This window comes from Trichomycterus rosablanca, chromosome 4, assembly GCF_030014385.1.
Source record: "Trichomycterus rosablanca isolate fTriRos1 chromosome 4, fTriRos1.hap1, whole genome shotgun sequence".
In the NCBI taxonomy this organism is placed as follows: domain Eukaryota; kingdom Metazoa; phylum Chordata; class Actinopteri; order Siluriformes; family Trichomycteridae; genus Trichomycterus; species Trichomycterus rosablanca.
Window position 1 is genome coordinate 53,940,075 of NC_085991.1, and position 26,008 is coordinate 53,966,082.

At 45.5% G+C, this 26,008-nt stretch overlaps 28 non-coding genes across 28 annotated transcripts; 18 read left to right on the top strand and 10 right to left on the bottom strand.

Annotated features, from left to right (window-relative positions):
* Positions 1–224: 224 nt before the first annotated feature.
* On the bottom strand, positions 225–296 carry trnag-ucc (transfer RNA glycine (anticodon UCC)). The gene has a single exon. It is a non-coding gene; the product is annotated as a tRNA-Gly (tRNA).
* A 2,232-nt stretch (positions 297–2,528) lies between these two features.
* Positions 2,529–2,599, bottom strand: trnag-gcc (transfer RNA glycine (anticodon GCC)). Its single transcript has one exon. It is a non-coding gene; the product is annotated as a tRNA-Gly (tRNA).
* A 1,136-nt stretch (positions 2,600–3,735) lies between these two features.
* trnav-cac (transfer RNA valine (anticodon CAC)) lies at positions 3,736–3,808 on the top strand. Its single transcript has one exon. It is a non-coding gene; the product is annotated as a tRNA-Val (tRNA).
* A 290-nt stretch (positions 3,809–4,098) lies between these two features.
* Positions 4,099–4,171, top strand: trnav-aac (transfer RNA valine (anticodon AAC)). Its single transcript has one exon. It is a non-coding gene; the product is annotated as a tRNA-Val (tRNA).
* A 413-nt stretch (positions 4,172–4,584) lies between these two features.
* trnag-gcc (transfer RNA glycine (anticodon GCC)) lies at positions 4,585–4,655 on the bottom strand. The gene has a single exon. It is a non-coding gene; the product is annotated as a tRNA-Gly (tRNA).
* Positions 4,656–4,773: 118 nt separating this feature from the next.
* On the bottom strand, positions 4,774–4,845 carry trnag-ucc (transfer RNA glycine (anticodon UCC)). Its single transcript has one exon. It is a non-coding gene; the product is annotated as a tRNA-Gly (tRNA).
* A 946-nt stretch (positions 4,846–5,791) lies between these two features.
* Positions 5,792–5,864, top strand: trnav-cac (transfer RNA valine (anticodon CAC)). Its single transcript has one exon. It is a non-coding gene; the product is annotated as a tRNA-Val (tRNA).
* Positions 5,865–6,040: 176 nt separating this feature from the next.
* On the top strand, positions 6,041–6,113 carry trnav-uac (transfer RNA valine (anticodon UAC)). Its single transcript has one exon. It is a non-coding gene; the product is annotated as a tRNA-Val (tRNA).
* Positions 6,114–6,221: 108 nt separating this feature from the next.
* Positions 6,222–6,294, top strand: trnav-aac (transfer RNA valine (anticodon AAC)). Its single transcript has one exon. It is a non-coding gene; the product is annotated as a tRNA-Val (tRNA).
* Positions 6,295–6,796: 502 nt separating this feature from the next.
* trnag-ucc (transfer RNA glycine (anticodon UCC)) lies at positions 6,797–6,868 on the bottom strand. Its single transcript has one exon. It is a non-coding gene; the product is annotated as a tRNA-Gly (tRNA).
* Positions 6,869–7,814: 946 nt separating this feature from the next.
* trnav-cac (transfer RNA valine (anticodon CAC)) lies at positions 7,815–7,887 on the top strand. The gene has a single exon. It is a non-coding gene; the product is annotated as a tRNA-Val (tRNA).
* A 526-nt stretch (positions 7,888–8,413) lies between these two features.
* Positions 8,414–8,484, bottom strand: trnag-gcc (transfer RNA glycine (anticodon GCC)). Its single transcript has one exon. It is a non-coding gene; the product is annotated as a tRNA-Gly (tRNA).
* A 1,136-nt stretch (positions 8,485–9,620) lies between these two features.
* On the top strand, positions 9,621–9,693 carry trnav-cac (transfer RNA valine (anticodon CAC)). The gene has a single exon. It is a non-coding gene; the product is annotated as a tRNA-Val (tRNA).
* Positions 9,694–9,983: 290 nt separating this feature from the next.
* trnav-aac (transfer RNA valine (anticodon AAC)) lies at positions 9,984–10,056 on the top strand. Its single transcript has one exon. It is a non-coding gene; the product is annotated as a tRNA-Val (tRNA).
* An 83-nt stretch (positions 10,057–10,139) lies between these two features.
* trnad-guc (transfer RNA aspartic acid (anticodon GUC)) lies at positions 10,140–10,211 on the top strand. The gene has a single exon. It is a non-coding gene; the product is annotated as a tRNA-Asp (tRNA).
* A 258-nt stretch (positions 10,212–10,469) lies between these two features.
* trnag-gcc (transfer RNA glycine (anticodon GCC)) lies at positions 10,470–10,540 on the bottom strand. The gene has a single exon. It is a non-coding gene; the product is annotated as a tRNA-Gly (tRNA).
* A 1,146-nt stretch (positions 10,541–11,686) lies between these two features.
* On the top strand, positions 11,687–11,759 carry trnav-uac (transfer RNA valine (anticodon UAC)). The gene has a single exon. It is a non-coding gene; the product is annotated as a tRNA-Val (tRNA).
* A 264-nt stretch (positions 11,760–12,023) lies between these two features.
* Positions 12,024–12,095, top strand: trnad-guc (transfer RNA aspartic acid (anticodon GUC)). The gene has a single exon. It is a non-coding gene; the product is annotated as a tRNA-Asp (tRNA).
* A 3,783-nt stretch (positions 12,096–15,878) lies between these two features.
* trnag-gcc (transfer RNA glycine (anticodon GCC)) lies at positions 15,879–15,949 on the bottom strand. Its single transcript has one exon. It is a non-coding gene; the product is annotated as a tRNA-Gly (tRNA).
* A 1,136-nt stretch (positions 15,950–17,085) lies between these two features.
* trnav-cac (transfer RNA valine (anticodon CAC)) lies at positions 17,086–17,158 on the top strand. Its single transcript has one exon. It is a non-coding gene; the product is annotated as a tRNA-Val (tRNA).
* Positions 17,159–22,711: 5,553 nt separating this feature from the next.
* trnav-uac (transfer RNA valine (anticodon UAC)) lies at positions 22,712–22,784 on the top strand. The gene has a single exon. It is a non-coding gene; the product is annotated as a tRNA-Val (tRNA).
* Positions 22,785–22,892: 108 nt separating this feature from the next.
* On the top strand, positions 22,893–22,965 carry trnav-aac (transfer RNA valine (anticodon AAC)). The gene has a single exon. It is a non-coding gene; the product is annotated as a tRNA-Val (tRNA).
* Positions 22,966–23,048: 83 nt separating this feature from the next.
* trnad-guc (transfer RNA aspartic acid (anticodon GUC)) lies at positions 23,049–23,120 on the top strand. The gene has a single exon. It is a non-coding gene; the product is annotated as a tRNA-Asp (tRNA).
* Positions 23,121–23,467: 347 nt separating this feature from the next.
* trnag-ucc (transfer RNA glycine (anticodon UCC)) lies at positions 23,468–23,539 on the bottom strand. The gene has a single exon. It is a non-coding gene; the product is annotated as a tRNA-Gly (tRNA).
* A 945-nt stretch (positions 23,540–24,484) lies between these two features.
* On the top strand, positions 24,485–24,557 carry trnav-cac (transfer RNA valine (anticodon CAC)). The gene has a single exon. It is a non-coding gene; the product is annotated as a tRNA-Val (tRNA).
* A 230-nt stretch (positions 24,558–24,787) lies between these two features.
* trnav-aac (transfer RNA valine (anticodon AAC)) lies at positions 24,788–24,860 on the top strand. The gene has a single exon. It is a non-coding gene; the product is annotated as a tRNA-Val (tRNA).
* An 83-nt stretch (positions 24,861–24,943) lies between these two features.
* trnad-guc (transfer RNA aspartic acid (anticodon GUC)) lies at positions 24,944–25,015 on the top strand. The gene has a single exon. It is a non-coding gene; the product is annotated as a tRNA-Asp (tRNA).
* A 347-nt stretch (positions 25,016–25,362) lies between these two features.
* trnag-ucc (transfer RNA glycine (anticodon UCC)) lies at positions 25,363–25,434 on the bottom strand. The gene has a single exon. It is a non-coding gene; the product is annotated as a tRNA-Gly (tRNA).
* Positions 25,435–26,008: the final 574 nt, after the last annotated feature.

Consider the following 26,008-nt stretch of genomic DNA (forward strand, 5'->3'; position numbering starts at 1 on the left):
GGTGACATTAAGTAGAACAAGGGCCTTTCCATGAGATTGGAAGAATGGCCACTGTCCCTGTGTACAGCTCCTGTTTGGCTGGATTCTACCACTGAACAACCAATGCTGCACATGCCCAGCTTCAGACCTTCCTGGCTGAGATGGTGGAATTATGTTGCAGCGAGCAATATGAAAGGAGTTGCAAGATACTTTTTGTTCCCTTGGCACCTGCTGGTTAAAGGGTATGCGTTGGCCGGGAATCGAACCCAGGTCAACTGCTTGGAAGGCAGCTATGCTCACCACTATACCACCAACGCAGGCGACAAAAGCACCACCCTGTTAGAACCCGTTGCTGCAAGCAAGTGCTGGTTTTGTCTTTGTGGCTCTGTGAAGGGGAGTTGGTCTCCAAGACTTGTTCTTTGGTGAGTAATTGTGCTAGGAGGTCTTTTAGCAGTCAGCTGATCTCTCTGCATCACATCAACAAAGAGAACAACTGCACAACAGCTTTCACCATCACCCCAGCTGTGTGCCACCACATTATTGGTCTATCAGGACTAGCAGAGAGCTTTCACACCCCTTTCCTCCAATGGCTGCACGGTGAGTTTGCTGATGTCACAGCTGGGATTCAGACAAAGAGCTTTTGAATTTCTGGAAAGGGAGGGGACCAGTAGAAGTGATCAAGTTCTGTGGATGAGTGGAGGCTCCCAGCAAGACCCAGGTTCATTTTAGTGGAATACTGCTTGGACTCCTTCTGCTGCACATTGCAAAGTTTCCAGGGATGCAAGGAGACTCTCATCGCTTGATAACTTTCTGCCCATATGTGTGTTTTGAGTCCCTTTTTAATCCAGACACTAAGCTGCAGCCAGGAGGTGACCAGCTCAGTTTCTGTAGTGTAGTGGTCATCACGTTGGCTTTACATGCGAAAGGTCCCCAGTTTGAAACCGGGCAGAAGCAGCTGAGACTTTTTATGCTTCGCTTCGCTTCGCTCGTTCGCTGGCGTGGTTTCGGTCATATCTCACTGACAGGCTGCAGTTTGTTTCCCTGGGCAATTTCAGGTCGGATACCGTACCTCTCTTTCATGGTGTCCCGCAGGGTTCTGTACTCGGCCCTCTTCTTTTCATAATTTATATGTTTCCTCTTGGTGATATTATCCGACAACATGGTCTTCAGTTTCATTGTTATGCGGATGATACTCAAATTTACATATGCACTAAACCCTCTGATACATTACCTCCTGATGCACTGATCAGCTGTTTAACTGATATAAGAAAATGGATGGCTAAGAACTTCCTGAAATTGAATAACAACAAATCTGAAGCCATTCTTATTGCATCACCTTCTACATTTAAGAAGATTGGTCAACCAACAATATCTATCCCAGGGTTCATTACGTCCTCTGTGGCCCAGGTCCGCAATCTTGGTGTTATACTGGACTCCACACTTACCTTGGAGGCTCATATAAACAACGTAACTAAAATAGCCTTTTTCCACCTAAAAAATATTGCCAGACTACGTCCTTCTCTTCCTAACTCTGTAGCTGAAACCCTCATACATGCTTTCATCACATCCAGGTTGGACTACTGTAACTCTGTATTAATCGGGCTTCCTTCCCGTAGTCTGAAGAAGCTTCAGTATGTTCAGAATTCTGCAGCAAGAGTTCTCACACATACAAGCTCTTGGCAACACATCACTCCTATACTAAAAGATCTGCACTGGCTTCCAGTCCAATATCGCATAAACTACAAAATACTCCTCTTAGTATTCAAGTCCCTGCATGGTCTGGCTCCTGACTATCTCTCTGTTCTGCTGACCAGATACTGTCCTTCACGCTCGCTCCGGTCTGCTGATGCCAGCTTGCTCTCTGTACCTCCTGTCAAGCTGCGCATGTACGGTGAAAGAGCGTTTAGTGTTGTTGGCCCAAAGTTATGGAACACCATCCCCCTTTATCTCCGCTCATGTTCCTCCTTGACAATTTTTAAGAAGCAATTAAAAACTTATCTCTTTAGAACTGCTTTCCATAATTCTTAGTTTTATTGAATACTTGTTTTTAATTTGTTTTATTCTCAGTTATATATATATATATTTGCAGTAGTACTATTTACTTTCTTATGTTTTATTACTCGTTTTATACCTTTTCTGTTGTTCTCTTTTAATTTCTTTGATGTGTAAAGTGTCCTTGTGTATCCTGAAAGGCGCTTATAAATAAAATTCTATTATTATTATTGTTAGTATAGTGGACAGTATCTCCGCCTGTCACGCGGAAGACCGGGGTTCGATTCCCCGACGGGGAGACGGCATTGTTTTTGCCGCTAAGCGCATGGCATGGAAGAGTGACTAGTCTGCATCTGATTTTCTTTTTGAGTCTTCTCAAACTGCACGTGGCACATTCCTTGAAGGTAACACTGTTTGGTCTTGGTGACATTAAGTAGAACAAGGGCCTTTCCATGAGATTAGAAGAATGGCCACTGTCCCTGTGTACAGCTCCTGTTTGGCTGGATTTCAGATTGCCTCAGGTTACAGCTTGTCTCTAGTGAAGAAAAAGCAGTCGATGCATTAGCCGGGAATCGAACCCAGGCCTCCCGCGTGGCAGGCGAGAATTCGACCACTGAACCACCAATGCTGCACATACCCAGCTTCAGACCTTCCTGGCTGAGATGGTGGAATTATGTTGCAGCGAGCAATACGAAAGGAGTTGCAAGCTACTTTTTGTTCCCTTGGCACCTGCTGGTTAAAGGGTATGCCTTGGCCGGGAATCTAACCTGGGTCAACTGCTTGGAAGGCAGCTATGCTCACCACTATACCACCAACACAGGCGACAAAAGCACCACCCTGTTAGAACCCGTTGCTGCAAGCAAGTGCTGGTTTTGTCTTTGTGGCTCTGTGAAGGGGAGTTGGTCTCCAAGACTTTTTCTTTGGTGAGTAATTGTGCTAGGAGGTCTTTTAGCAGTCAGCTGATCTCTCTGCATCACATCAACAAAGAGAACAACTGCACAACAGCTTTCACCATCACCCCAGCTGTGTGCCACCACATTATTGGTCTATCAGGACTAGCAGAGAGCTTTCACACCCCTTTCCTCCAATGGCTGCACGGTGAGTTTGCTGATGTCACAGCTGGGATTCAGACAAAGAGCTTTTAAATTTCTGGAAAGGGAGGGGACCAGTAGAAGTGATCAAGTCCTGTGGATGAGTGGAGGCTCCCAGCAAGACCCAGGTTCATTTTAGTGGAATACTGCTTGGACTCCTTCTGCTGCACATTGCAAAGTTTCCAGGGATGCAAGGAGACTCTCATAGCCCTCTGGAAGCAGGAGAACACCTGGGTGCCTTTCTGCAAATCTGCTCTCTCATCTGTAAGTTTCATTTCAAAGTTTCATTGACCATGACTGAGATCTTTCTCACTTGTTGTACTGAATTAGTTTGGAGTGGGAGGCTTATGTTACTGAGCCAGTTTGGCCATTTAGCATAAAGCAAAGGCTGCTTGTGGAAGCTGCAGTTTGTGCTTAGCTGTAGGGACTGGGTGCTTGTGTCTTGTGCCGTTTGCCTGGCTTCACACTTTGATGCCATGCTTTTGTGTTGCTGCAAGTGCTACTTTTGCTTTCTCTGCTTTAAAGGCACACAGACACGTGTTTGCTGCTTTAGCTTTTTGTTGTTGGTAAGCCCATGGCCCATGACTTAGTCAGTAGAATTGAGCCAGTTCTTTGGATGAGTGAAGCCTCTGATGAGTGCTGCAACACAAGTGGCACTGAGCTGAGGCATGCAGTTTCTGTAGTGTAGTGGTCATCACATTCGCCTCACACGCGAAAGGTCCCCGGTTCGAAACCGGGCAGAAACAATGCTTACCCTTTATGCATCGCTTGATAACTTTCTGCCCATATGTTTGTTTTGAGTCCCTTTTTAATCCAGACACTAAGCTGCAGCCAGGAGGTGCCTGACTCAGTTTCTGTAGTGTAGTGTAGTGGTCATCACGTTCGCTTTACACGCGAAAGGTCCCCGGTTCGACACCGGGCAGAAGCAGCTGAGACTTTTTATGCTTCGCATGACAACATTCTTCCTTCATCTAGGTTTTGAATTTCAGTTTATTCCAGACACAAAGCCACAGCCAGGAAGTGCCCCCCTCAGTTAGTTTCTGTAGTGTAGTGGTCATCACGTTCGCCTAACACGCGAAAGGTCCCCGGTTCGAAACCGGGCAGAAACATCTTTGCTGCAGGTGGCCTTTCTGTTCACCTCAAGTGGTGAGAGTTTCAGGGAGGTATGCCTAATCGATGCCCCTTTTGCTCGTCCTCGTTAGTATAGTGGACAGCATCTCCGCCTGTCACGCGGAAGACCGGGGTTCGATTCCCCGACTGGGAGAAGGCATTGTTTTTGCCGCTAAGCGCATGGCATGGAAGAGTGACTAGTCTGCATCTGATTTTCTTTTTGAGTCTTCTCAAACTGCACGTGGCACATTCCTTGAAGGTAACACTGTTTGGTCTTGGTGACATTAAGTAGAACAAGGGCCTTTCCATGAGATTAGAAGAATGGCCACTGTCCCTGTGTACAGCTCCTGTTTGGCTGGATTTCAGATTGCCTCAGGTTACAGCTTGTCTCTAGTGAAGAAAAAGCAGTCGATGCATTGGCCGGGAATCGAACCCGGGCCTGCCGCGTGGCAGGCGAGAATTCTACCACTGAACCACCAATGCTGCACATGCCCAGCTTCAGACCTTCCTGGCTGAGATGGTGGAATTATGTTGCAGCGAGCAATATGAAAGGAGTTGCAAGCTACTTTTTGTTCCCTTGGCACCTGCTGGTTAAAGGGTATGCGTTGGCCGGGAATCGAACCCAGGTCAACTGCTTGGAAGGCAGCTATGCTCACCACTATACCACCAACGCAGGCGACAAAAGCACCACCCTGTTAGAACCCGTTGCTGCAAGCAAGTGCTGGTTTTGTCTTTGTGGCTCTGTGAAGGGGAGTTGGTCTCCAAGACTTGTTCTTTGGTGAGTAATTGTGCTAGGAGGTCTTTTAGCAGTCAGCTGATCTCTCTGCATCACATCAACAAAGAGAACAACTGCACAACAGCTTTCACCATCACCACAGCTGTGTGCCACCACATTATTGGTCTATCAGGACTAGCAGAGAGCTTTCACACCCCTTTCCTCCAATGGCTGCACGGTGAGTTTGCTGATGTCACAGCTGGGATTCAGACAAAGAGCTTTTGAATTTCTGGAAAGGGAAGGGACCAGTAGAAGTGATCAAGTCCTGTGGATGAGTGGAGGCTCCCAGCAAGACCCAGGTTCATTTTAGTGGAATACTGCTTGGACTCCTTCTGCTGCACATTGCAAAGTTTCCAGGGATGCAAGGAGACTCTCATAGCCCTGTGGAAGCAGGAGAACACCTGGGTGCCTTTCTGCAAATCTGCTCTCTCATCTGTAAGTTTCATTTCAAAGTTTCATTGACCATGACTGAGATCTTTCTCACTTGTTGTACTGAATTAGTTTGGAGTGGAAGGCTTATGTTACTGAGCCAGTTTGGCCATTTAGCATAAAGCAAAGGCTGCTTGTGGAAGCTGCAGTTTGTGCTTAGCTGTAGGGACTGGGTGCTTGTGTCTTGTGCCGTTTGCCTGGCTTTACACTTTGATGCCATGCTTTTGTGTTGCTGCAAGTGCTACTTTTGCTTTCTCTGCTTTAAAGGCACACAGACACGTGTTTGCTGCTTTAGCTTTTTGTTGTTGGTAAGCCCATGGCCCATGACTTAGTCAGTAGAATTGAGCCAGTTCTTTGGATGAGTGAAGCCTCTGATGAGTGCTGCAACACAAATGGCACTGAGCAGAGGCATGCAGTTTCTGTAGTGTAGTGGTCATCACGTTCGCCTCACACGCGAAAGGTCCCCGGTTCGAAACCGGGCAGAAACAATGCTTACCCTTTATGCATCGCTTGATAACTTTCTGCCCATATGTTTGTTTTGAGTCCCTTTTTAATCCAGACACTAAGCTGCAGCCAGGAGGTGCCCGACTCAGGTGCCCATATGTTTGTTTTGAGTCCCTTTTTAATCCAGACACTAAGCTGCAGCCAGGAGGTGCCCGACTCAGTTTCTGTAGTGTAGTGGTCATCACGTTCGCTTTACACGCGAAAGGTCCCCGGTTCGAAACCGGGCAGAAGCAGCTGAGACTTTTTATGCTTCGCATGACAACATTCTTCCTTCATCTAGTTTTTGAATTTCAGTTTATTCCAGACACAAAGCCACAGCCAGGAAGTGCCCCACTCAGTTAGTTTCTGTAGTGTAGTGGTCATCACGTTCGCCTAACACGCGAAAGGTCCCCGGTTCGAAACCGGGCAGAAACATCTTTGCTGCAGGTGGCCTTTCTGTTCACCTCAAGTGGTGAGAGTTTCAGGGAGGTATGCCTAATCGATGCCCCTTTTGCTTGTCCTCGTTAGTATAGTGGACAGTATCTCCGCCTGTCACGCGGAAGACCGGGGTTCGATTCCCCGACAGGGAGACGGCATTGTTTTTGCCGCTAAGCGCATGGCATGGAAGAGTGACTAGTCTGCATCTGATTTTCTTTTTGAGTCTTCTCAAACTGCACGTGGCACATTTCTTGAAGGTAACACTGTTTGGTCTTGGTGACATTAAGTAGAACAAGGGCCTTTCCATGAGATTGGAAGAATGGCCACTGTCCCTGTGTACAGCTCCTGTTTGGCTGGATTCTACCACTGAACAACCAATGCTGCACATGCCCAGCTTCAGACCTTCCTGGCTGAGATGGTGGAATTATGTTGCAGCGAGCAATATGAAAGGAGTTGCAAGCTACTTTTTGTTCCCTTGGCACCTGCTGGTTAAAGGGTATGCGTTGGCCGGGAATCGAACCCGGGTCAACTGCTTGGAAGGCAGCTATGCTCACCACTATACCACCAACGCAGGCGACAAAAGCACCACCCTGTTAGAACCTGTTGCTGCAAGCAAGTGCTGGTTTTGTCTTTGTGGCTCTGTGAAGGGGAGTTGGTCTCCAAGACTTGTTCTTTGGTGAGTAATTGTGCTAGGAGGTCTTTTAGCAGTCAGCTGATCTCTCTGCATCACATCAACAAAGAGAACAACTGCACAACAGCTTTCACCATCACCACAGCTGTGTGCCACCACATTATTGGTCTATCAGGACTAGCAGAGAGCTTTCACACCCCTTTCCTCCAATGGCTGCACGGTGAGTTTGCTGATGTCACAGCTGGGATTCAGACAAAGAGCTTTTGAATTTCTGGAAAGGGAAGGGACCAGTAGAAGTGATCAAGTCCTGTGGATGAGTGGAGGCTCCCAGCAAGACCCAGGTTCATTTTAGTGGAATACTGCTTGGACTCCTTCTGCTGCACATTGCAAAGTTTCCAGGGATGCAAGGAGACTCTCATAGCCCTGTGGAAGCAGGAGAACACCTGGGTGCCTTTCTGCAAATCTGCTCTCTCATCTGTAAGTTTCATTTCAAAGTTTCATTGACCATGACTGAGATCTTTCTCACTTGTTGTACTGAATTAGTTTGGAGTGGGAGGCTTATGTTACTGAGCCAGTTTGGCCATTTAGCATAAAGCAAAGGCTGCTTGTGGAAGCTGCAGTTTGTGCTTAGCTGTAGGGACTGGGTGCTTGTGTCTTGTGCCGTTTGCCTGGCTTCACACTTTGATGCCATGCTTTTGTGTTGCTGCAAGTGCTACTTTTGCTTTCTCTGCTTTAAAGGCACACAGACACGTGTTTGCTGCTTTAGCTTTTTGTTGTTGGTAAGCCCATGGCCCATGACTTAGTCAGTAGAATTGAGCCAGTTCTTTGGATGAGTGAAGCCTCTGATGAGTGCTGCAACACAAATGGCACTGAGCAGAGGCATGCAGTTTCTGTAGTGTAGTGGTCATCACGTTCGCCTCACACGCGAAAGGTCCCCGGTTCGAAACCGGGCAGAAACAATGCTTACCCTTTATGCATCGCTTGATAACTTTCTGCCCATATGTGTGTTTTGAGTCCCTTTTTAATCCAGACACTAAGCTGCAGCCAGGAGGTGACCAGCTCAGTTTCTGTAGTGTAGTGGTCATCACGTTGGCTTTACATGCGAAAGGTCCCCAGTTTGAAACCGGGCAGAAGCAGCTGAGACTTTTTATGCTTCGCTCGTTAGTATAGTGGACAGTATCTCCGCCTGTCACGCGGAAGACCGGGGTTCGATTCCCCGACGGGGAGACGGCATTGTTTTTGCCGCTAAGCGCATGGCATGGAAGAGTGACTAGTCTGCATCTGATTTTCTTTTTGAGTCTTCTCAAACTGCACGTGGCACATTCCTTGAAGGTAACACTGTTTGGTCTTGGTGACATTAAGTAGAACAAGGGCCTTTCCATGAGATTAGAAGAATGGCCACTGTCCCTGTGTACAGCTCCTGTTTGGCTGGATTTCAGATTGCCTCAGGTTACAGCTTGTCTCTAGTGAAGAAAAAGCAGTCGATGCATTAGCCGGGAATCGAACCCAGGCCTCCCGCGTGGCAGGCGAGAATTCGACCACTGAACCACCAATGCTGCACATACCCAGCTTCAGACCTTCCTGGCTGAGATGGTGGAATTATGTTGCAGCGAGCAATACGAAAGGAGTTGCAAGCTACTTTTTGTTCCCTTGGCACCTGCTGGTTAAAGGGTATGCCTTGGCCGGGAATCTAACCCGGGTCAACTGCTTGGAAGGCAGCTATGCTCACCACTATACCACCAACACAGGCGACAAAAGCACCACCCTGTTAGAACCCGTTGCTGCAAGCAAGTGCTGGTTTTGTCTTTGTGGCTCTGTGAAGGGGAGTTGGTCTCCAAGACTTTTTCTTTGGTGAGTAATTGTGCTAGGAGGTCTTTTAGCAGTCAGCTGATCTCTCTGCATCACATCAACAAAGAGAACAACTGCACAACAGCTTTCACCATCACCCCAGCTGTGTGCCACCACATTATTGGTCTATCAGGACTAGCAGAGAGCTTTCACACCCCTTTCCTCCAATGGCTGCACGGTGAGTTTGCTGATGTCACAGCTGGGATTCAGACAAAGAGCTTTTGAATTTCTGGAAAGGGAGGGGACCAGTAGAAGTGATCAAGTCCTGTGGATGAGTGGAGGCTCCCAGCAAGACCCAGGTTCATTTTAGTGGAATACTGCTTGGACTCCTTCTGCTGCACATTGCAAAGTTTCCAGGGATGCAAGGAGACTCTCATAGCCCTCTGGAAGCAGGAGAACACCTGGGTGCCTTTCTGCAAATCTGCTCTCTCATCTGTAAGTTTCATTTCAAAGTTTCATTGACCATGACTGAGATCTTTCTCACTTGTTGTACTGAATTAGTTTGGAGTGGGAGGCTTATGTTACTGAGCCAGTTTGGCCATTTAGCATAAAGCAAAGGCTGCTTGTGGAAGCTGCAGTTTGTGCTTAGCTGTAGGGACTGGGTGCTTGTGTCTTGTGCCGTTTGCCTGGCTTCACACTTTGATGCCATGCTTTTGTGTTGCTGCAAGTGCTACTTTTGCTTTCTCTGCTTTAAAGGCACACAGACACGTGTTTGCTGCTTTAGCTTTTTGTTGTTGGTAAGCCCATGGCCCATGACTTAGTCAGTAGAATTGAGCCAGTTCTTTGGATGAGTGAAGCCTCTGATGAGTGCTGCAACACAAGTGGCACTGAGCTGAGGCATGCAGTTTCTGTAGTGTAGTGGTCATCACGTTCGCCTCACACGCGAAAGGTCCCCGGTTCGAAACCGGGCAGAAACAATGCTTACCCTTTATGCATCGCTTGATAACTTTCTGCCCATATGTTTGTTTTGAGTCCCTTTTTAATCCAGACACTAAGCTGCAGCCAGGAGGTGCCTGACTTAGTTTCTGTAGTGTAGTGTAGTGGTCATCACGTTCGCTTTACACGCGAAAGGTCCCCGGTTCGACACCGGGCAGAAGCAGCTGAGACTTTTTATGCTTCGCATGACAACATTCTTCCTTCATCTAGGTTTTGAATTTCAGTTTATTCCAGACACAAAGCCACAGCCAGGAAGTGCCCCCCTCAGTTAGTTTCTGTAGTGTAGTGGTCATCACGTTCGCCTAACACGCGAAAGGTCCCCGGTTCGAAACCGGGCAGAAACATCTTTGCTGCAGGTGGCCTTTCTGTTCACCTCAAGTGGTGAGAGTTTCAGGGAGGTATGCCTAATCGATGCCCCTTTTGCTCGTCCTCGTTAGTATAGTGGACAGTATCTCCGCCTGTCACGCGGAAGACCGGGGTTCGATTCCCCGACGGGGAGAAGGCATTGTTTTTGCCGCTAAGCGCATGGCATGGAAGAGTGACTAGTCTGCATCTGATTTTCTTTTTGAGTCTTCTCAAACTGCACGTGGCACATTCCTTGAAGGTAACACTGTTTGGTCTTGGTGACATTAAGTAGAACAAGGGCCTTTCCATGAGATTAGAAGAATGGCCACTGTCCCTGTGTACAGCTCCTGTTTGGCTGGATTTCAGATTGCCTCAGGTTACAGCTTGTCTCTAGTGAAGAAAAAGCAGTCGATGCATTGGCCGGGAATCGAACCCGGGCCTCCCGCGTGGCAGGCGAGAATTCTACCACTGAACAACCAATGCTGCACATGCCCAGCTTCAGACCTTCCTGACAAAAGCACCACCCTGTTAGAACCTGTTGCTGCAAGCAAGTGCTGGTTTTGTCTTTGTGGCTCTGTGAAGGGGAGTTGGTCTCCAAGACTTGTTCTTTGGTGAGTAATTGTGCTAGGAGGTCTTTTAGCAGTCAGCTGATCTCTCTGCATCACATCAACAAAGAGAACAACTGCACAACAGCTTTCACCATCACCACAGCTGTGTGCCACCACATTATTGGTCTATCAGGACTAGCAGAGAGCTTTCACACCCCTTTCCTCCAAAGGCTGCACGGTGAGTTTGCTGATGTCACAGATGGGATTCAGACAAAGAGCTTTTGAATTTCTGGAAAGGGAAGGGACCAGTAGAAGTGATCAAGTCCTGTGGATGAGTGGAGGCTCCCAGCAAGACCCAGGTTCATTTTAGTGGAATACTGCTTGGACTCCTTCTGCTGCACATTGCAAAGTTTCCAGGGATGCAAGGAGACTCTCATAGCCCTGTGGAAGCAGGAGAACACCTGGGTGCCTTTCTGCAAATCTGCTCTCTCATCTGTAAGTTTCATTTCAAAGTTTCATTGACCATGACTGAGATCTTTCTCACTTGTTGTACTGAATTAGTTTGGAGTGGGAGGCTTATGTTACTGAGCCAGTTTGGCCATTTAGCATAAAGCAAAGGCTGCTTGTGGAAGCTGCAGTTTGTGCTTAGCTGTAGGGACTGGGTGCTTGTGTCTTGTGCCGTTTGCCTGGCTTCACACTTTGATGCCATGCTTTTGTGTTGCTGCAAGTGCTACTTTTGCTTTCTCTGCTTTAAAGGCACACAGACACGTGTTTGCTGCTTTAGCTTTTTGTTGTTGGTAAGCCCATGGCCCATGACTTAGTCAGTAGAATTGAGCCAGTTCTTTGGATGAGTGAAGCCTCTGATGAGTGCTGCAACACAAGTGGCACTGAGCTGAGGCATGCAGTTTCTGTAGTGTAGTGGTCATCACGTTCGCCTCACACGCGAAAGGTCCCCTGTTCGAAACCGGGCAGAAACAATGCTTACCCTTTATGCATCGCTTGATAACTTTCTGCCCATATGTTTGTTTTGAGTCCCTTTTTAATCCAGACACTAAGCTGCAGCCAGGAGGTGCCAGACTCAGTTTCTGTAGTGTAGTGGTCATCACGTTTGCTTTACACGCGAAAGGTCCCCGGTTCGAAACCGGGCAGAAGCAGCTGAGACTTTTTATGCTTCGCATGACAACATTCTTCCTTCAACTAGGTTTTGAATTTCAGTTTATTCCAGACACAAAGCCACAGCCAGGAAGTGCCCCACTCAGTTAGTTTCTGTAGTGTAGTGGTCATCACGTTCGCCTAACACGCGAATGGTCCCCGGTTCGAAACCGGGCAGAAACATCTTTGCTGCAGGTGGCCTTTCTGTTCACCTCAAGTGGTGAGAGTTTCAGGGAGGTATGCCTAATCGATGCCCCTTTTGCTCGTCCTCGTTAGTATAGTGGACAGTATCTCCGCCTGTCACGCGGAAGACCGGGGTTCGATTCCCCGACGGGGAGACGGCATTGTTTTTGCCGCTAAGCGCATGGCATGGAAGAGTGACTAGTCTGCATCTGATTTTCTTTTTGAGTCTTCTCAAACTGCACGTGGCACATTCCTTGAAGGTAACACTGTCAAGTCAAGTCAACTTTATTTATATAGCGCTTTTTACAATAGACATTGTCACAAAGCAACTTTACAAAATCCATGACCAATAGATACAAAAACCCCTGTTGAGCAAGCCGAGGGCGACTGTGGCAAGGAAAAACTCCCTGAAAATTACAGGAAGAAACCTTGAGAGGAACCAGACTCAGCAGGGCCCATCCTTCTTGGGTGGTCTGGAGGATACTTTAAATAAATACATAATTTACACAAAGCATCTAAACACAGAATTAAATGAACTAAAAGTTATAACTGGTAATAAATAGATAAATAATCTTCAATAAAGTCTGTAGTGATTTCTTGTCATTCTTGGTGGAAATTACTCCAGACCCGTCACATCCGGCAGGAACAGTGTCGTCGCCACGGCAGTCTCGACTTTAATCCTTAACCTTGGCGTGTAAACAGGTTCCCACCAGAATGCCCTTGGAGTAAAACAACAAAGAATGTAGTTAATAATGTACAATGCTAGTTGAGTAAAACAGTTTTACAGAGAGTTTTAGACTCCGGCAGCCCTAATTATTACAGCATAACTAAAAGGGAGAGCGAGCAGGTAACAAGGTCATGAAGGCTTTCACAGGACATCAGCGCCCATCTCCCCACCGTCATCAAACCTGAGTGATCGGATAAGAGAGGCAGAACGACAGCAACCCAACATCCCTGATCACCACAAGTTTCTATGACCAAGAACCCCCAAGCTCTGCGCCTTTGTCTATATTACTCAAAAGCTTGAGAAAATAAATATGTTTTCAGTCTAGACTTAAACATTGAGACTGTGTCCGAATCCCGAACAGAGGCAGGAAGATTATTCCAAAGTTGTGGAGCTTTGTAAGAAAATGCTCTTCCACCAGCTGTGGTCTTTTTAATTTTAGGAACTATAAGTAACCCTGCATCTTGTGAGCGAAGTGGACGCGCTGGATTATAGTGATTAATAAGTTCACTCAGATACTGTGGAGCCAGACCATGTAGCGCTTTATAGGTTAGTAAAAGTATTTTGTATTCAATGCGGAATTTAACTGGCAGCCAGTGTAGAGACGATAGAACAGGAGTAATATGATCAAATTTTTTGGTTCTAGTTAGCACTCGAGCTGCTGCATTTTGAACTAACTGGAGTTTGTTTATGGATCTACCAGAGCATCCAGTTAGAAGAGCATTACAATAATCTAACCGAGAAGTTATAAACGCATGGATGTTTTTCGGCGTCATTAGCAGATAGTATATTTCTTATTTTAGAGATATTACGCAAATGATAGAAAGCAACTCTAGTAATATTATTAATGTGTGTATCAAAGGAAAGATCTGAATCTAGTGTGACACCTACGTTTTCTACATCTGGGCTGGGAGTAACAGAGAAAGTGTTTAGGTTTAGCACCAGGTTAGACAACTTGTCTCTTGCAGCTTTAGAGCCAACAAGTAAAACCTCAGTTTTATCTGAATTAAGTAAAAGAAAATTACACGACATCCAGTTTTTTATGTCGTTTACACAATCTTCTATCTTACTGATTGTGTCGGTATCATTTGGTTTGGCTGATATATACAGCTGAGTGTCATCTGCATAGCAGTGAAATTTTATGCCATGTTTATGAATAATTTCACCTAGTGGAAGCATATAGAGTGTAAATAATAGGGGTCCCAGTACCGACCCCTGTGGAACACCACACTTTACTTTTGTAGTTTCTGAGCATTTATTATTTACATAAACAAATTGCGAGCGGTCAGTCAAATATGAATGAAACCAAGAGAGTGCGAGTCCTTTAACACCTACTGTATTTTCTAGCCTCTCCAGTAAAATGTTATGATCGACCGTATCAAACGCTGCACTAAGATCTAATAGAACAAGAAAAGAGACACATCCATTATCAGAAGACATTAACAACTCGTTAACTACTCTAATTAATGCGGTTTCGGTACTATGGTTGGGTCTAAATCCTGATTGAAATTTTTCATGAATACAATTTTCATTCAAATAAGAACATAATTGTTTGGAAACAACTTTTTCTAATATCTTTGAGACAAAAGGAAGGTTTGAAATTGGCCTATACTTAGATAAAACATGTGGATCAAGATTAGGTTTTTTAATCAGGGGTTTAATAACAGCACTTTTAAACAATTTAGGTACGTACCCAAGGCTAAGGGATGCATTGATTAATGTAAGCAGGGGCTCTACAATAGCTGGGAGTAAATCTTTAAGTAAACGAGTTGGAACAGGATCGAGTATACACGATGATGACTTTGATGATTTAATCAACACAGTTAGTTCATTTTGGGAGATTGGATTAAAGGAATTTAGTTGGATTAACTCGTTACTATTATCACCAATGCTGCTCGGAGTGAGTCTTGCAATGCTGCACTGTTTGGTCTTGGTGACATTAAGTAGAACAAGGGCCTTTCCATGAGATTGGAAGAATGGCCACTGTCCCTGTGTACAGCTCCTGTTTGGCTGGATTCTACCACTGAACAACCAATGCTGCACATGCCCAGCTTCAGACCTTCCTGGCTGAGATGGTGGAATTATGTTGCAGCGAGCAATATGAAAGGAGTTGCAAGATACTTTTTGTTCCCTTGGCACCTGCTGGTTAAAGGGTATGCGTTGGCCGTGAATCGAACCCAGGTCAACTGCTTGGAAGGCAGCTATGCTCACCACTATACCACCAACGCAGGCGACAAAAGCACCACCCTGTTAGAACCCGTTGCTGCAAGCAAGTGCTGGTTTTGTCTTTGTGGCTCTGTGAAGGGGAGTTGGTCTCCAAGACTTGTTCTTTGGTGAGTAATTGTGCTAGGAGGTCTTTTAGCAGTCAGCTGATCTCTCTGCATCACATCAACAAAGAGAACAACTGCACAACAGCTTTCACCATCACCCCAGCTGTGTGCCACCACATTATTGGTCTATCAGGACTAGCAGAGAGCTTTCACACCCCTTTCCTCCAATGGCTGCACGGTGAGTTTGCTGATGTCACAGCTGGGATTCAGACAAAGAGCTTTTGAATTTCTGGAAAGGGAGGGGACCAGTAGAAGTGATCAAGTTCTGTGGATGAGTGGAGGCTCCCAGCAAGACCCAGGTTCATTTTAGTGGAATACTGCTTGGACTCCTTCTGCTGCACATTGCAAAGTTTCCAGGGATGCAAGGAGACTCTCATCGCTTGATAACTTTCTGCCCATATGTGTGTTTTGAGTCCCTTTTTAATCCAGACACTAAGCTGCAGCCAGGAGGTGACCAGCTCAGTTTCTGTAGTGTAGTGGTCATCACGTTGGCTTTACATGCGAAAGGTCCCCAGTTTGAAACCGGGCAGAAGCAGCTGAGACTTTTTATGCTTCGCTCGTTAGTATAGTGGACAGTATCTCCGCCTGTCACGCGGAAGACCGGGGTTCGATTCCCCGACGGGGAGACGGCATTGTTTTTGCCGCTAAGCGCATGGCATGGAAGAGTGACTAGTCTGCATCTGATTTTCTTTTTGAGTCTTCTCAAACTGCACGTGGCACATTCCTTGAAGGTAACACTGTTTGGTCTTGGTGACATTAAGTAGAACAAGGGCCTTTCCATGAGATTAGAAGAATGGCCACTGTCCCTGTGTACAGCTCCTGTTTGGCTGGATTTCAGATTGCCTCAGGTTACAGCTTGTCTCTAGTGAAGAAAAAGCAGTCGATGCATTAGCCGGGAATCGAACCCAGGCCTCCCGCGTGGCAGGCGAGAATTCGACCACTGAACCACCAATGCTGCACATACCCAGCTTCAGACCTTCCTGGCTGAGATGGTGGAATTATGTTGCAGCGAGCAATACGAAAGGAGTTGCAAGCTACTTTTTGTTCCCTTGGCACCTGCTGGTTAAAGGGTATGCCTTGGCCGGGAATCTAACCCGGGTCAACTGCTTGGAAGGCAGCTATGCTCACCACTATACCACCAACACAGGCGACAAAAGCACCACCCTGTTAGAACCCGTTGCTGCAAGCAAGTGCTGGTTTTGTCTTTGTGGCTCTGTGAAGGGGAGTTGGTCTCCAAGACTTTTTCTTTGGTGAGTAATTGTGCTAGGAGGTCTTTTAGCAGTCAGCTGATCTCTCTGCATCACATCAACAAAGAGAACAACTGCACAACAGCTTTCACCATCACCCCAGCTGTGTGCCACCACATTATTGGTCTATCAGGACTAGCAGAGAGCTTTCACACCCCTTTCCTCCAATGGCTGCACGGTGAGTTTGCTGATGTCACAGCTGGGATTCAGACAAAGAGCTTTTGAATTTCTGGAAAGGGAGGGGACCAGTAGAAGTGATCAAGTCCTGTGGATGAGTGGAGGCTCCCAGCAAGACCCAGGTTCATTTTAGTGGAATACTGCTTGGACTCCTTCTGCTGCACATTGCAAAGTTTCCAGGGATGCAAGGAGACTCTCATAGCCCTGTGGAAGCAGGAGAACACCTGGGTGCCTTTCTGCAAATCTGCTCTCTCATCTGTAAGTTTCATTTCAAAGTTTCATTGACCATGACTGAGATCTTTCTCACTTGTTGTACTGAATTAGTTTGGAGTGGGAGGCTTATGTTACTGAGCCAGTTTGGCCATTTAGCATAAAGCAAAGGCTGCTTGTGGAAGCTGCAGTTTGTGCTTAGCTGTAGGGACTGGGTGCTTGTGTCTTGTGCCGTTTGCCTGGCTTCACACTTTGATGCCATGCTTTTGTGTTGCTGCAAGTGCTACTTTTGCTTTCTCTGCTTTAAAGGCACACAGACACGTGTTTGCTGCTTTAGCTTTTTGTTGTTGGTAAGCCCATGGCCCATGACTTAGTCAGTAGAATTGAGCCAGTTCTTTGGATGAGTGAAGCCTCTGATGAGTGCTGCAACACAAGTGGCACTGAGCAGAGGCATGCAGTTTCTGTAGTGTAGTGGTCATCACGTTCGCCTCACACGCGAAAGGTCCCCGGTTCGAAACCGGGCAGAAACAATGCTTACCCTTTATGCATCGCTTGATGTGAGAACGGGTTGGAGCGTCTTGACCAGACAGGCTGCACGTCACTTCCGGTGGTACGCACGCTGAGACGCTAGCCTAGTTGTTTGTTTGTAGCCTTTAGCTAAATAACTTTTTATATACGTATGTTTTAAACATATAATTTATACGTTAATCTTCCGTGTGTTGTTGATTTAGTTTTATTTTGTTTATCGTAAAAAAGCGCTTGTGTTTACTAACGTAAATTCGTGCTGTGTTGGAAACTAGGAAACTTCTGCTACCGGCATCCGAACGAAGCCGGTTTTGTTTGTTTTTGTACTTCAGCGCATAAACATCATAATTATCCAGAATTAAAACCGTTTTCGGTCCGCACGAAGCGCGTTTGTGTTTGGTTGTGTTCTGTATTTCAGCTCTTAAAACACCTCTGTTTTGTGGGGAATTATAACCGTTTCTGTTCGTAGGAAGCGCGTTTATTTGTTTTGTACACCAGCGCATAAACACCGTTTTCCTTTAGAATTACAGCCGCTTTTGTCCGAACGAAGCGCATTTGTGTTGCTTTGGTTGGTGGTTTTTGTATTACAGCTTATCATCGCCTGTTTCATCCGGAATTAAAGCCGTTCTTCTGTGACTACCAGCAGAAGCGCCGGTGAATCCAACATAAACATCATCTCCAACTCATCTTGTAAAGCTAAGTATATTTCTTTGTTACTATGGCCCCAGCAGGAGCATTGTATCCATGTTCCGAGTGTAATATGTTCAGTTATTCCTTCTCCGTGTTTAGTGATAACTTTATATGTGATAAGTGTAGATTAGTGGTTAGTCTGACGGAGAAGATCTCAGTGTTAGAAGGGCGCATTCGGGCGTTAGAACAGACTACTACTAGTGAGGGCTTAGATTCAGCTGTAGCAGTCCCGAATGCCAGCAGTTCAGGTACAGAACCCCAGACTCCGGCATTAGAGTCCTCACAGCGGGGCGACTGGGTGACGTCTCGGCGACATAGTCGTAGGGAAAAGCACCGACCATCTCAGTTGCACGTGTCCAACAGGTTTTCCCCACTCAGTGAGCCACCCGCTGAGAAGCCTGTTAATGTAAGTGCTCTGGTTATAGGAGATTCTCAGCTCCGACACGTGCGTATTGCAACCCCCATAGAGACACCAGCAACCATAGTCACTTGTATTCCGGGGGCCAGGGCGCCCGACATCAGAGCAAACCTGAAAGTGCTGGCTAACGCTAATCGTAGATTTTCGAAGATTGTTATCCACGTCGGCACTAATGATGTTCGTTTACGGCAGTCTGAGGTTACTAAGAGTAATGTTAAAGAGGTGTGTGAGTTAGCTAGGTCGATGTCTGAGGCAGTAGTGTGCTCTGGCCCCTTACCGATTCGACCCAGTGGCGAAACCTACAGCAGGTTGTTGTCGCTGAACCGCTGGATGTCTAAATGGTGCTCAGAAAACTGCATCGATTTTGTAGATAACTGGTCCACCTTTGAGGGAAGGCCTGGTCTTTTGAAGCGGGATGGTGTCCACCCCACGTGGGAGGGTGCTGCTCGCATTTCTTGCAGCATAGGTGACAGGCTTTACCACCGCGTTAGTGTAGCGGCAGATAGTGTTAAATGACTATCCAGAGCCAAGACCAGGCAGCAGACTAACAGGCCTAACCGACTGTCTGCGAGTCGCCATCGGACGTCACCCGGAATCCTTAGGTCACAAACCATTGAGACTGTGTCTGTTTACCGTGGCAGGTGTAAGCCAAAACAAAATCAAAAAGTATGTCATAATAACTTAATTAAAATTAATCTAAATGAGCATCATGAAAACCCTAGTAAAGTTAAACTAAAGTTAGGACTTCTAAACATCAGGTCACTTGCATGCAAAACAGTAATTGTAAATGAAATAATTACAGATAATTGTCTTAGTGCCCTGTGTTTAACCGAGACCTGGGCTAGACCTGATGAGTATCTAGGTTTAAATGAAGCATCTCCTCCGGGTTACAGTTATGAACATAAGCCACGTCTTAGCGGTCGTGGTGGAGGAATAGCCGCAATTTATGATAAAGACATAGGTCTTACTGTAAAATCAACTCCCATAACAAACTCGTTTGAAGTTCTTATCTCTGACATAACCAATAAATGTTCATCTGATAAAAATAGTATGTTTAAACTGGTTACTGTTTATCGACCCCCTGGTCCTTACTCAGAATTTCTTAACGAATTTGCCGATTTTCTTTCTAAATTAGTCTTATCAACTAAGAAAGCTCTAATTGTTGGTGACTTTAATATTCATTATGAGGATAAGTGTAATCCACTCAAAATTGCGTTTGATTCTATTTTAGAATCCTTAGGCATCACCCAAAATGTAACAGGACCCACTCACCGCTGTAAACATACCTTAGATTTAATACTTACTTATGGTATAAACATAGACAACCTGGAAATTATACCACAGAATGACTTAATCTCTGATCACTCCCTACTAATATATGAAGTGTCCCTGTCCAATAATATACAGCAACCAAATCGTTTTAAATGTAAGCGCACTATTACATCTGCAACTGCAGCAGCGTTCATAAACTGCCTACCAGAATTACCAAATATATCAGCATCAGAACCTAAAGAACTAGATCAGGCAACTCAAAACCTAGAGACCGTACTGCGCACAACCTTAGATAACGTAGCCCCACTCAAAACTAAACTGATTAGGGAGAAAAAACTTGCTCCATGGTACAATGACCACACATGCACACTTAAACAAGCAGCACGGAAATTAGAACGTAAGTGGCGTCACACTACACTGGAGGTGTATAAGATTGCTTGGAAAGATGCTCTAACTGAGTATAAACATGCACTTATAAAAGCTAAATCTTTATATTATTCGTCCCTAATAGAGAAAAATAAAAACAATCCCAGATTCCTTTTTGAGACAGTGTCCAAATTAACTAAAAACGTCAATGAAACTGAATCTAATATACCGCCTGACTGTACCAGTGATGATTTTTTAAAATTCTTTAATGACAAGATAGAAAAAATACGACTTCAGAGTCAGAGTGTGTCACCTGCCAATGTTAAGTATGGACTCACTCCGAGCAGCATTGGTGATAATAGTAACGAGTTAATCCAACTAAATTCCTTTAATCCAATCTCCCAAAATGAACTAACTGTGTTGATTAAATCATCGAAGTCATCATCGTGTATACTCGATCCTGTTCCAACTCGTTTACTTAAAGATTTACTCCCAGCTATTGTAGAGCCCCTGCTTACATTAATCAATGCATCCCTTAGCCTTGGGTACGTACCTAAATTGTTTAAAAGTGCTGTTATTAAACCCCTGATTAAAAAACCTAATCTTGATCCACATGTTTTATCTAATTATAGGCCAATTTCAAACCTTCCTTTTGTCTCAAAGATATTAGAAAAAGTCGTTTCCAAACAGCTATGTTCTTATTTGAATGAAAATTGTATTCATGAAAAATTTCAATCAGGATTTAGACCCAACCATAGTACCGAAACCGCATTAATTAGAGTAGTTAACGAGTTGTTAATGTCTTCTGATAATGGATGTGTCTCTTTTCTTGTTCTATTAGATCTTAGTGCAGCGTTTGATACGGTCGATCATAACATTTTACTGGAGAGGCTAGAAAATACAGTAGGTGTTAAAGGACTCGCACTCTCTTGGTTTCAATCATATTTGACTGACCGCTCTCAATTCGTTTATGTAAATAATAAATGCTCAGAAACTACAAAAGTAAAGTGTGGTGTTCCACAGGGGTCGGTACTTGGACCGCTATTATTTACACTCTATATGCTTCCACTAGGTGAAATTATTCATAAACATGGCATAAACTTTCACTGCTATGCAGATGACACACAGCTGTATATATCAGCCAAACCAAATGATACTGACACAATCAGTAAGATAGAAGATTGTGTAAACGACATAAAAAACTGGATGTCGTGTAATTTTCTTTTACTTAATTCAGATAAAACTGAGGTTTTACTTGTTGGCTCTAAAGCTGCAAGAGACAAGTTGTCTAACCTGGTGCTAAACTTAAACACGTTCTCTGTTACTCCCAGCCCAGATGTAAAAAACTTAGGTGTCACAATAGATTCAGATCTCTCCTTTGATACACACATTAATAATATTACTAGAGTTGCTTTCTATCATTTGCGTAATATCTCTAAAATAAGAAATATACTATCTGTTAATGACGCCGAAAAACTGATCCATGCGTTTATAACTTCTCGGTTAGATTATTGTAATGCTCTTCTAAGTGGATGCTCTGGTAGATCCTTAAACAAACTCCAGTTAGTTCAAAATGCAGCAGCTCGAGTGCTAACTAGAACTAAAAAATGTGATCTTATCACTCCTGTTCTATCATCTCTACACTGGCTGCCAGTTAAATTTCGCATTGATTACAAAATACTTTTACTAACCTATAAAGCGCTACATGGTCTGGCTCCACAGTATCTGAGTGAGCTTATTAATTACTACAACCCAGCACGTCCACTTCGTTCACAAGATGCAGGGTTACTTATAGTTCCTAAAATTAAAAAGACCAAAGCTGGTGGAAGAGCATTTTCTTACAAAGCTCCACAACTTTGGAATAATCTTCCTGCCTCTGTTCGGTATTCGGACACAGTCTCAATGTTTAAGTCTAAACTGAAAACATATTTATTTTCTCAGGCTTTTGATTAATATAGACAAAGGCGCAGAGCTTGGGGGTTCTTGGTCATAGAAACTTGTGGTGATCAGGGATGTTGGGTCGCTGTCGTTCTGCCTCTCTTGTCCAATCACTCTGGTTTGGGTAGGAGAGGTGGGCGCTGATGTCCTGTGAAAGCCTTCATGACCTTGTTACCTGCTCGCTCTCCCTTTTAGTTATGCTGTAATAATTAGGGCTGCCGGAGTCTAAAACTCTCTGTAAAACTGTTTGTCAACTAGCATTGTACATTATTAACTACATTCTCTGTTGTTTTACCCCGAGGGCATTCTGATGGAAACCTGTTTACCCGCCGAGGTTAAGGATTAAAGTCGAGACTGCCGGGACAACGATGCTGCTCCTGTCAGATGTGACGGGTCTGGAGTAATTGCAACGACAAGAAATCACTACAGACTTTATTGAAGACTAGAGCGGATAACAACTCTATTATTATTTAATTGTTTATTTATCTATTTATTACCACTGTATGACTTTTAGATCATTCAATTCTGTGTTTGTATGATTTGTGTAAATCGTGTATTTATTTAAAGTATCCTCCAGACCACCCAAGAAGGATGGGCCCTGTTGAGTCTGGTTCCTCTCAAGGTTTCTCCCTGTAATTTTCAGGGAGTTTTTCCTTGCCACAGTCGCCCTCGGCTTGCTCAACAGGGGTTTTTGTATCTGTTGGTCCTGGATTTTGTGAAGTTGCTTTGAGACAATGTATATTGTAAAAAGCGCTATATAAATAAAGTTAAGTTGACTTGACTTGACTTGACTTGATAACTTTCTGCCCATATGTTTGTTTTGAGTCCCTTTTTAATCCAGACACTAAGCTGCAGCCAGGAGGTGCCCGACTCGGTTTCTGTAGTGTAGTGGTCATCACGTTCGCTTTACACGCGAAAGGTCCCCGGTTCGAAACCGGGCAGAAGCAGCTGAGACTTTTTATGCTTCGCATGACAACATTCTTCCTTCATCTAGTTTTTGAATTTCAGTTTATTCCAGACACAAAGCCACAGCCAGGAAGTGCCCCACTCAGTTAGTTTCTGTAGTGTAGTGGTCATCACGTTCGCCTAACACGCGAAAGGTCCCCGGTTCGAAACCGGGCAGAAACATCTTTGCTGCAGGTGGCCTTTCTGTTCACCTCAAGTGGTGAGAGTTTCAGGGAGGTATGCCTAATCGATGCCTCTTTTGCTTGTCCTCGTTAGTATAGTGGACAGTATCTCCGCCTGTCACGCGGAAGACCGGGGTTCGATTCCCCGACGGGGAGACGGCATTGTTTTTGCCGCTAAGCGCATGGCATGGAAGAGTGACTAGTCTGCATCTGATTTTCTTTTTGAGTCTTCTCAAACTGCACGTGGCACATTTCTTGAAGGTAACACTGTTTGGTCTTGGTGACATTAAGTAGAACAAGGGCCTTTCCATGAGATTGGAAGAATGGCCACTGTCCCTGTGTACAGCTCCTGTTTGGCTGGATTCTACCACTGAACAACCAATGCTGCACATGCCCAGCTTCAGACCTTCCTGGCTGAGATGGTGGAATTATGTTGCAGCGAGCAATATGAAAGGAGTTGCAAGCTACTTTTTGTTCCCTTGGCACCTGCTTGTTAAAGGGTATGCGTTGGCCGGGAATCGAACCCGGATAAACTGCTTGGAAGGCAGCTATGCTCACCACTATACCACCAACGCAGGCGACAAAAGCACCACCCTGTTAGAACCCGTTGCTGCAAGCAAGTGCTGGTTTTGTCTTTGTGGCTCTGTGAAGGGGAGTTGGTCTCCAAGACTTGTTCTTTGGTGAGTAATTGTGCTAGGAGGTCTTTTAGCAGTCAGCTGATCTCTCTGCATCACATCAACAAAGAGAACAACTGCACAACAGCTTTCACCATCACCACAGCTGTGTGCCACCACATTATTGGTCTATCAGGACTAGCAGAGAGCTTTCACACCCCTTTCCTCCAATGGCTGCACGGTGAGTTTGCTGATGTCACAGCTGGGATTCAGACAAAGAGCTTTTGAATTTCTGGAAAGGGAAGGGACCAGTAGAAGTGATCAAGTCCTGTGGATGAGTGGAGGCTCCCAGCAAGACCCAGGTTCATTTTAGTGGAATACTGCTTGGACTCCTTCTGCTGCACATTGCAAAGTTTCCAGGGATGCAAGGAGACTCTCATAGCCCTGTGGAAGCAGGAGAACACCTGGGTGCCTTTCTGCAAATCTGCTCTCTCATCTGTAAGTTTCATTTCAAAGTTTCATTGACCATGACTGAGATCTTTCTCACTTGTTGTACTGAATTAGTTTGGAGTGGGAGGCTTATGTTACTGAGCCAGTAGGGCATTTAGCATAAAGCAAAGGCTGCTTGTGGAAGCTGCAGTTTGTGCTTAGCTGTAGGGACTGGGTGCTTGTGTCTTGTGCCGTTTGCCTGGCTTCACACTTTGATGCCATACTTTTGTGTTGCTGCAAGTGCTACTTTTGCTTTCTCTGCTTTAAAGGCACACAGACACGTGTTTGCAGCTTTAGCTTTTTGTTGTTGGTAAGCCCATGGCCCATGACTTAGTCAGTAGAATTGAGCCAGTTCTTTGGATGAGTGAAGCCTCTGATGAGTGCTGCAACACAAATGGCACTGAGCAGAGGCATGCAGTTTCTGTAGTGTAGTGGTCATCACGTTCGCCTCACACGCGAAAGGTCCCCGGTTCGAAACCGGGCAGAAACAATGCTTACCCTTTATGCATCGCTTGATAACTTTCTGCCCATATGTGTGTTTTGAGTCCCTTTTTAATCCAGACACTAAGCTGCAGCCAGGAGGTGCCCGACTCAGTTTCTGTAGTGTAGTGGTCTGAGACTTTTTATGCTTCGCATGACAACATTCTTCCTTCATCTAGTTTTTGAATTTCAGTTTATTCCAGACACAAAGCCACAGCCAGGAAGTGCCCCACTCAGTTAGTTTCTGTAGTGTAGTGGTCATCACGTTCGCCTAACACGCGAAAGGTCCCCGGTTCGAAACCGGGCAGAAACATCTTTGCTGCAGGTGGCCTTTCTGTTCACCTCAAGTGGTGAGAGTTTCAGGGAGGTATGCCTAATCGATGCCTCTTTTGCTTGTCCTCGTTAGTATAGTGGACAGTATCTCCGCCTGTCACGCGGAAGACCGGGGTTCGATTCCCCGACGGGGAGACGGCATTGTTTTTTCCGCTAAGCGCATGGCATGGAAGAGTGACTAGTCTGCATCTGATTTTCTTTTTGAGTCTTCTCAAACTGCACGTGGCACATTCCTTGAAGGTAACACTGTTTGGTCTTGGTGACATTAAGTAGAACAAGGGCCTTTCCATGAGATTGGAAGAATGGCCACTGTCCCTGTGTACAGCTCCTGTTTGGCTGGATTCTACCACTGAACAACCAATGCTGCACATGCCCAGCTTCAGACCTTCCTGGCTGAGATGGTGGAATTATGTTGCAGCGAGCAATATGAAAGGAGTTGCAAGATACTTTTTGTTTCCTTGGCACCTGCTGGTTAAAGGTTATGCGTTGGCCGGGAATCGAACCCAGGTCAACTGCTTGGAAGGCAGCTATGCTCACCACTATACCACCAACGCAGGCGACAAAAGCACCACCCTGTTAGAACCCGTTGCTGCAAGCAAGTGCTGGTTTTGTCTTTGTGGCTCTGTGAAGGGGAGTTGGTCTCCAAGACTTGTTCTTTGGTGAGTAATTGTGCTAGGAGGTCTTTTAGCAGTCAGCTGATCTCTCTGCATCACATCAACAAAGAGAACAACTGCACAACAGCTTTCACCATCACCACAGCTGTGTGCCACCACATTATTGGTCTATCAGGACTAGCAGAGAGCTTTCACACTCCTTTCCTCCAATGGCTGCACGGTGAGTTTGCTGATGTCACAGCTGGGATTCAGACAAAGAGCTTTTGAATTTCTGGAAAGGGAAGGGACCAGTAGAAGTGATCAAGTCCTGTGGATGAGTGGAGGCTCCCAGCAAGACCCAGGTTCATTTTAGTGGAATACTGCTTGGACTCCTTCTGCTGCACATTGCAAAGTTTCCAGGGATGCAAGGAGACTCTCATAGCCCTGTGGAAGCAGGAGAACACCTGGGTGCCTTTCTGCAAATCTGCTCTCTCATCTGTAAGTTTCATTTCAAAGTTTCATTGACCATGACTGA